The sequence below is a fragment of the Schistocerca serialis genome, chromosome 4, assembly GCF_023864345.2.
Source record: "Schistocerca serialis cubense isolate TAMUIC-IGC-003099 chromosome 4, iqSchSeri2.2, whole genome shotgun sequence".
Taxonomy (NCBI): Eukaryota; Metazoa; Arthropoda; class Insecta; order Orthoptera; family Acrididae; genus Schistocerca; species Schistocerca serialis.
The window spans coordinates 267,367,998-267,378,076 of NC_064641.1; positions in this window are offsets into that span (position 1 = coordinate 267,367,998).

The window sequence follows — 10,079 nt, forward strand, 5'->3', positions numbered from 1 at the left end:
GGTTCAAAATGGCTCCGAGCATTATGGGCGCGGTTCCGGACTGAAGCGCCTAGAACCGCTCGGTCACTGCGGCCAGCATTGGTGTTTTATGCCAACACTGAATTACATTAGTTTAAGTATTAGTACAAACTGCATTTATTTATCTGTAATAGTTTAATTAATGCAACAATTTGTTTGCGCTATGAATTTTCATCACACGTTTAGTTTTCAGTGTCATTATATGAGACATCATCAATTTAATATCATTTAAACTTAGTCCTCTCTAAACATTCAGATAATTATTTTATACATAATGTAAGGTAATACGGGTTTGAGTGACATTAGGCGAATAATGTTCTAGATAATGGTAGCAAAAATTCATCAGAATGTCTTCAGAATTCATCGCGTTAACAAATTGTTGCAGAAATTAAACTTTATAGATAATCAGCCTAATTCCATTCAGTGTTGGCATAAAACCGCAACATCCCAAGTGTTGCACACTAAGGTGACAAAAGTCACGGGATAGTGATATGCACATATTCAGGTGGCGATAGTATCGCACACACAATGTGTAAAAGGACAGTGCGTTGGCGGAGCAGACATTTCTGCTCAGGTATTTCATGTGAAAATGTTTCCGACGTGATTATGGCCTCACGATGGAAATTAACAGGTTTTGAACGCGGAATGGTAGTTGTACCCAGACACATGGGGCATTCTGTTTCGGAAATAGTTAGGAAATTCAATATTCCCAGATCCACAGTGTCAACAGCATGCCCAGAATTGCACATTTCAGGCATTACCTCTCACCAGGGACAACGCAGTGGCTTACACTTAACGACCAAGTGTAGCGATATTTGCGTAGAGTTGTCAGTGCAACATACAAGCAGCATTGCGTGAAATAACCGCAGAAATTAATGTGGGACGTTCGACGAACGTATCCTTTAGGACAGTGCGGCGAAATTTGGCGTTAATGGGCTATGGTAGCAGACGACCGACGTGAGTGCGTTCGCTAATAGCACATCATCACAAGCAGCGCCTCTGCTGGTCTCGAGGCCACATTGGTTGGACCCTAGACGACCGGTAACTCATGGCTTGGTCAGGAGAGTATCGATTTCAGTTGATAACAGCTGACGGTAGGGCTTGAGTGTAGCGCAGATCGCTAGAAGCCATGTACCCACGTTATCAACAAAGCACTGTGCAAGCTGGTTGTGGCTTCATAAAGCTGAGGGCTTCTTTACGTGGAATGGACTGGGTCCGGTGGTCCAATTGAGCCGATCATAGACTGGAACTTGTTATGTTCGGCTACTTGGAGACCATTTGCGACCATTCATTGACGACATGTTCCGAAAAGCGATGGAATTTTTCTGGATGACAATGCGCCATGTCACCAGGTCACATTGCGATTGGTTTGAACAACATTCTGGACAGTTTCAGCCTATGATTGGGCCGCCCAGATCGCCCTACATGAATCCCATCTAACTTTGTGGGACGTAATCGAGAGCCCAGTTCTTGCAATCCTGCACCGGCAACTCTTTCGTAATTCTGGACGGCTACAGAGGCAGCATGGCTCAGTATTCCTGCAGGGGACTTCCAGTGACTTGTTGATTCCATACTACATCAAGCTGCTGCAATACCCCGAGCAAAGGGAGATCCAACATGACGTTAGGACGTACCCATGACTTTTGTCACCGTAGATCAAGAGTAATGCTCTCTGAAAGTATGATGTTAAAATGCTACCGGCTCACCAGTAGGTCGCCATTTTTTACTTTAGTACAATCCCTTTTTTTACTTTTTCGTTAGATCACTAGCTTATAGGCAATACTCGTACCATTGTTGTTCAGACGACGACAGAAATAAATTTCAGGTATTTCGGCCTGTAACATCCTGCATGTGAGATGCACGATTCCTTCAAGTTGACACCAAAATATCGGAACGCTTGTTAATATACTTTACATCAACTTAACTGGGAATTGGCATCATTTCAAAATATAAAAAAAGAGGAACTTTTAGACGATTGTCAGTTTGGAGTTAAGAAAGGTAACAAAAGCAGGTTTGACGCTGCGATGGATAATGAAAGCGAGCCTTATAAAAATTCAGCATTTGTCGACCTAGGAAACGCATTGGACGCCGTAAAATTATGCAAGATATTCGAAATTGTCATAAAAATAGGCGTAAATTATAGATAAATTATAGAAAAGGACGGGTAATATACAAAATGTACAAGAAACAACAGGGAATAATAAGAAGGGAAATGCAAAAATGAAGTACTCCGATTAAGAAGACGGGGATCCATCCTTTCGCCCCCTCCAGGAAATGAAGGAAAGGCTCAATAGCGCGGTTAAAATTCATGGTGAAAGTATATCAAAGACAAGAATCGCTGATGAGATTATTGTCCTCAGTGGAAGTGAATTACAGGGCCAGTTGAATGGAATGAACAGGCTAACGAGTAAACTGAAAGAAAAACGAAATTACTGAGTATTAATAGAAATGAGATTAATGATAGACATAGCATCAAAATTGGCGACCACAAAGCAGACGAAGTAAAAGACTTCTGCAACCTTTAAAGTTAATCAATCCATGGCGGACGAACCATGGAGGGCATAAAAAGCAGACTAGCACAGGAAAAGAGATTCTCCTGTCCAGGAGAAGTCTACTAGTATCAAATATAGGCCGTACCTTTGCAACCTTTAAAGTTAATCAATCCATGGCGGACGAACCATGGAGAGCATAAAAAGCAGACTAGCACAGGAAAAGAGACTTCTCCTGTCCAGGAGAAGTCTACTAGTATCAAATATAGGCCGTACTTTCTGAGAATGTACGATTGTAGCGCAGCATTGTATGGTAGTGAGTTATGGACAACGGGAAAGCCATAACAAAAGAGAATCGAAGCATTTGAGATGTGGTGAAAATTAGGTGGACTGATGAGGTAAGGAACGAGATTATTCTCCGCAGAATCGGCGAGGGAACGAATATAAGGGAAACACTGACAAGAAGAAGGGACAGGATGATAGGAGACATCAGGGCGTGACTTCCATGGCACTAGAAAGAGCCGTAGAGAGTAAGAACTGTAGGGGAAGACAGAAATTGGAACACATCCAACAAATAATCTAGGATGTGAGGTACAAGTGCTACTCAGAGATGAAGAGTTTGGCACAGAGCATGAATTTTTGGTGGGCTGCATCAAACCAGTCAGAAGACTGTTTGTTCAAAAAAAAAAAAAAAAAGAAAAAAGGTAAAATAGAAATTTACGTCCAGTTGAAAAATGCATGAAAAAGACACTCAACGAGCAATGTACAGTCTTAGACATAAGAACTGGCCGCCGGCCGGCCGCCACAGAGACTAAGTCCGAGTCGTTCACTTAAGGTGGCCAATAAAACTGACCGCCCCTGACAAATCTAAGTCCGGCCATCTGCACAATCTGGCAACACTGTAAGATGGGGAAGCGTCAGGAGGAAGTGTTAACTACTTCTGCGATGCTATCGTGCTGTGTGAGCCCGTGGTCTAGTGGTAGCCGGCACGGTAGCTCAGCGTGTTCGGTCAGAGGATTAGCAGCCCTCTGTAATAAAAAAAACTGAGCTAATCGATCAACAACGAACTTAAACCAATGTCTTACGACATTGCAGATACAACGAAAAAATGTGAACAAAATGAGAGTAAAAAAAAAGTGGTAGCACCTTGCATTCTAAATGTATAGTTGCGGGTTTGCGTCCGACTGAATTTTTTTTTACCACATTTCGGCTCTCGTCTAAAGTTACTAATCCGAATGAACATCTAACATAATTCACTTCACATTCTACCCACCAGTAATAACAAATACTTCCAGAAACATTCCGCAGGACAGCTGGTGGCTGCGGCGCGATCAGAACAACTTACGCTCGGCGTTTCCTCGCGATGCAGCGGCTACCGGCCACCGGCCAGACGCCACCCGCCGCCTGAAATCGGGCGCCGCCCAGGTGAACGCGGCGTGACGCTGTCAGTGTGTATATCAACTGTCATATTTGAAATTGAAGTTCTAGTTATCATCTTGCAGTTGAGCATTGTAAAATCATGAACTACGGTTAAGCGTTGTAAAATTGGGTGTTAAGTGAAGAAGGGTGTAACATCGGCAACACAATACTTACTTTTGGTATAACAGAGGGGTAAATGCAGAGGAGGCAGCTCGAAAGATTTGAACTATGTGTAGCACGAGTACTTTTGGGAAAAATACGCCAAGAAAAGATATTCTTGTTTTAACAAAGGTCGTTCTGGCATGAATGATTTTCCGCATTAAGGAAGTCTCGACTACTGGTAGATGTGATGGATTACCATTTAACCATGTTGCGACATTTGCATTAAACATGCAAGGTTCAGAAGTCTGGTGTAGGAGTACTGCATGTTCTAATTCTAAACAACAAAAATCAACAGAGTGACTATGTTGCAGTTTGCTTGAATGTCATCAGGTCGCTGGTTGAGCATTCTATGCAATACTCTTGCTGGTGACGAGTTATGACACCTTTACCGTTAATTTCCTAAGAAGAAATGAAAGACTGAGTCCTACCAAAAGACCTAAACTCGAGCACAGAATAGTGTGGACATAATATTTTCCATTTGATAGATCCAAAAGTGTGTTTTGTACTACAATTTCTTCCCCAATTCTGCGTCCATCGCAGTTGCAATTTGTTGCCAACAATTGAGACATCTTTCGGTCGCAGCGTAGGAAAATCGACCGACAAAACTACATCATGTGTGATACTGCATGATAACGCACTCTGTTAATTTGAGAAATAAAACTATCAAGGAGATTGATAGGGAAGTCATCTCTCAGGTATTTGTTCCTCGGATCGCATACTCGTAAAATTTTACCTTTCCCGCTTCTGATAGATCAACCACCAAGGAACCTCATTTCTAGACGAAAATGCTCTTGAAACTACACTGGTTTAATGACATCGTTAGAACCAGTAGGTTTCTACAGGTGTAGAATTTGTAAACTACTTTAGCATTGTCAGATTGTTTTAGATATTGTGGAAGAATATACTGTTGCTGGTTTATTTCTTTCTGATGTTTACTATTGTGTTCAATAAACTAATGGAAAATGCAATTAAAATATTCACTGTACTAATACAAAGTAAATTCAACTTACTACAGAAACATTACGACGACAGTCTATCTTAATAAAGCATGAAATGTCTGTAAGACGATTGTGGCTATTTTAACACAAATTAGTTGGATATTACCGACTTCTGACTTCGAGAAGGTCTGTATTTACGTCATTTCCTGTATCATACTCAAGTATTATGAAAGTGTGGCAGTTCATAGATAAAATTATGCATTCACAACAACGAAAAATATCTCGGCAGAAAACAAAAGTGGCATTATGAATTTTGCAGTACCATAAGGTTTTCGCTCTGACACTATAGGGTACTGAAAGTAGTAAGACGAATTTTGCTCGAGCGTTGTCCTACGATCCCTTTTTGAGTTTCTATCAGCCTGCTTGTAGTTCTGCCACAAGAGAATTAAAAACCTGGCTTTCAGCAGGCCTGGAAAGTAGAACGAAAGCAGCCTGCAGCCGGTAGGCTGGCACATTACCTCAGAGCTAACGACGAGGTACAGAACCTGTCGGCTTATTTATTGGCCAAATAGACGCTACGTCAGATTAAACCGCAACATAAGAGACGAGAGAAGTTATATATCCCCTGTGGAACGACTTTCGTGGACTCAAAAGCATTAACTGATATCCTTATATCACATCTCAAGAGAAAATCCTCACATTGTTCAATTGAAATGACACGATAATATCTAGTGAGTTTAGCAGAATAGTTCTGTGCCATCAAGGAAGTAACTCGTCGGTCACACAGTGACAAACATATTCTGCGTTGTTGCCGAGTTTCCGTTATACTACCAGGAAGGATACCAGCTGATGCGTTCTGTGAGCGACAGTGACCTCAGAAGTGAGTATAACTTCGTCTCAAAGGTGTGCCTGCCAAGGGCCGGAATATCCTCATTATATGTCAGTGAGTCTTATTTGGCTTTCTGTAACTAGGTTTAGAGGGTACAGTGTAATTACTTGTAATGCATCGATGCACTGAGTGCAAGCGAAAGGTCATTAATTATTAACTGCCACAATTAGTCGTGTTTCACTATCTTAACCGGACCGAAACCTTGAAAGTGTATTCACCAGACGCTATTCACATTTTTGGAGTTTCTCCAGTCTCTGATTCGGCAACGTATCTTTGCTATACGATACTGTCATTGAGATCACCGTCATTGGCACACCCGCAAGAAGACAGGCATCACCTGGCTTCTTATTGTCAGTTTTTTTGACGGATATTCTGCCGTTGCTCGAAACGTGAAGACTTAAAGTGAATTCTAATATTCCACATGGCGAAAATCTGATGTTTCTATTGTTCCAGCTCTAACATTCAAACAACAGTTACAACAAGCGGCAGAAAAGCGCCTGTGAACAAACAGTTAATAATGCAGTCATAAATAGTGGAATCTCACAAACTCCCTCTGTCCTATGATAATTGTGTAAAACTACTTTTTTCATCTGCATTGTACCTCAGTATGAACTCAAAGGTTTCGTAGCGTTCATATACTTAGTTTCGTTGTGATCGTATTCAATGACAGTAGACGAGGAGCAAAATCATCTGACTTGAAATATACTTTTCCAGAGGGATTCGAATCTTTGGCTACAGTTGCAGTAGCACATCCAGTGAGGTATTAAGAATGCGAGCATCCACTCATTGCTGTAGTACAGGCTGGAGCAGAAACAAGCAGGTTCCCCACAAAGTAAACTATGAGAGACACTGTCATCAACGCATGAAGTAACCATCTCTCAAACGTAAATTTTACAAATCGCTCTCACTTATTAAACATGATTTGTTCAGAAAATTACAACTGTATCTAGTGACATGAGTAGGTTAATGCAGCTCTAGTCCATTACTATCACCGAGTTGCCAAACATTTTCCGAATAGCAATTAAGATAGAAATGTGTGTGTGTGTGTGTGTGTGTGTGTGTGTGTGTGTGGGTGGGTGGGTGGGTGGGTGGGTGGTCTGTTCTTTCGGACATGTCAGATGAAAATTTGTGCCTGATAGGGTTCGAACCCGAATTCGTGGTGTCTTTCCTTTCAGACATTTCCGAAAGAACACATATATGCTTATACAGGGCGTGTCAGGAGGAATAGCAGGTATTTTAGCAGGTGGTAGTATAGACGAATTGCGTAAGCAATGCCATAAAATGTGTTCACATTTTATTGAGTACAGAGGTACAGCTGTTAGTTCGTAACCCCAACAAATTCAAAGCAAAGGCCAATGAAGACGTTCAAAGTTTTTTTTCAAAAATTCCCCCACCAACTTCAATGCACTTTTGACTTCTCTTCATAACACCACTTGTAGCTCTTCTGAGGTCGTCTTTGCGTTCTTTTATGAAGGTTGCGCTATTCACAACCCGAACGAACAAATCGGCTCTTGGATTTACATTTTCTTCGTAGACTTCGCCTTTTAACCATTCCCACAGCCGAAAATCCAAAGGGATTAGGTTTGGGAACCTTTGGGCCAAGGAAAGTGCCGGCCGGGGTGGCCGAGCGGTTCTAGGCGCTATAGTCTGGAACCGCGCGACCGCTACGGTCGTAGGTTCGAATCCTGCCTCGGGCATGGATGTGTGTGATGCCCTTAGGTTAGTTAGGTTTAAGTAGTTCTAAGTTCTAGGGGACTGATGACCTCAGAAGTTAAGTCCCATTGCGCTCAGGAGGAACATACGCTTTCTTGGAGCCAAAGGAACTTTATCCGATAATGCTGGAAGCTCATTTTCAAGAAAGTGTAGAAAATGGGATCCTGTAAGGACCTACAAATGAAACGAAAATGCATTGAACCCAGCTGTGTGTACTCAATAAAAATTGGACACAAGTAATACGGCACTTTTTCTGCAGTTTGTCTATACTACCACCTCCTACAACACTCAGTATTCCTCCTGAAACATCCTGCGTATTTATTCAGGTCTCGACGGATCATCGAAACTTTTCAGTGCTAGACGCACGTCATCGTCCAAACACTCGCGGGAATACAGTGTGGCTGAGAGCGATTGGAATAACGGACGGAAGAGTACAGCGTATGTGGTATGCGGCAAACATGGAAATTTGAGTCTGACGAGGAGCGTGTGTAGATAGGTCCTGCAGGCAAGTTGGCCGTTGTGTCCTGCTAGTCCAATAGTCAGCGCGTCTGCCTCGTAAGCAGGAGGTCCTGGTTCAAACTCTGGTGGGGAACAAATTCACAATCCGCTGTTAGCAGAGGTGTGGCAAGTTCGTTGTGACTGTGTCCCGCCTGTTTGCGTACTGCGCGCGAGAGTGTTTACTGTTTACCTTCCGCTGCGGCGAGTGTCACGCGTCCGTGTCTCGGTAGTGCCATGGCGCACTCGTACCGCAAGTCTACAATTAAGATCACATTTCAAGCGGACTACGCAAGACCTCGAGCACTTGACATTGAACGTTTCATCAGGGAAAAACCTCATGTTGCACCTCAAGACATCATTGGGAACCACTTTTCTATAACACAAATTGTCGTATACATAAAACTGTTCAATGAAGAGGCGTGCACTGATGCGTGCCGACACACTCATGGACTTAAATTTAAGCATCCTGATGGCCACATAGGAACTGTAACGATCGAGCACACTGGATTAGGCCTTCGCACTCTGAGGGTCTTCGAGCTGCCATTCGAAGTCCCGCCAGAATTTGTGATGACAGCTTTCAAACCGTACGGCAACGTACTAAGCCACCTGGATGAAAGATGGCAAACGTTTGAGATATACCCCGTCTTAAACGGAGTGCGACAAATTAAGATTGCACTGACGAAGCATGTGCCATCCTATTTAGTAATTGGTGGCTGCAGAGCCATTGTCATGTCCGACGGACAACCGCGTACTTGAGCCGGCTGCTGCCAGGAAGGACATGTCCGATCGGCCTGTATTCAATGCCGATTGACTCAGACACCGGTTGATGAAGTTCCATCCCCGGCGACACCTACTTCACTCCCCATCACGTATGCAACGGCTGCAACCGCAACCGCTGTTCCTGCCCAGGATCGAAACACCATATTGCAGTCAATGGTCGATGACAGTGTGGCGGACAGCATATCCCCCTCCACGACGTCATCGGCAGAACTACCTCAAGACGGTGATCAATTGTGCCACCGAGACGAGCCTCAAGAGAAGATGAAAATCGAACCAGAAATTACTTCTGCCTTCCTACCAATGGAGACCGCGCCAGACGATTGCTGTCTGCACTCTGACACAGACCACATGTCCGAAAACAACGGTCCCCTCGAAAACGCAAGAAACGGCGCCATACGCCATCCGATGATTGCCTGCTTCGGATGTGTGACCCGGACGAACATCAGGCGTCGGATGACACTCAGGACTCAACCACCACAACTCACCCTTCCCGTCACGATGCTACGGCGAATACATTTTCCGAGCCTCGGACTGACAACACCACTTCTGCTTCTGAACATGCGCGCGAGCGCTCTACTGACAGCACTTATCAACAGTAACCAATTGCTGCATCTGATTCTTGGGCGGATGATGTCGAGAATGAGCCACAGCGCCCAGAGAATGCTGAGGGCAGAGATGCTCTCTCGGCTGTATCCAGCATCGACGAACCACAGTGACTACGGCTGTATCGTCAGCCTCCGTGGGGCAGCCCCTGCCGTCCACACCTGTCATCCTAAACAACCCAGTTGCCGATCTGGCTGATCAAACATACCGTCTAGCAACGATTAAGATCAACAACATACGTGCGCGAAATAACCTAGCGATGCTACAGGATCTGCTCAATGCAGCAGACATCGATATTGCGTTCCTTCAAGAGGTGTATGTCGCAGACTTCAAGGAACCCTATGGCTACAAGACTTGGGTCTCACATGCGTCAGCCAATGGCAGTGGTGTGGTGAACCTCTTCTGCGAAGGTGTACCCGCAGAAGACGTCGAGTATCTCCATGAAGCCAGAGGCATGGCTCTTACTATCCAAGGAGTCAAACTTATTAACATCTATGCGACATCAGGATCTGGTCGGCGTCGCGAACGATCCACCTTTTTCGCTCATACAATCACGCCCCTCTTTATGGG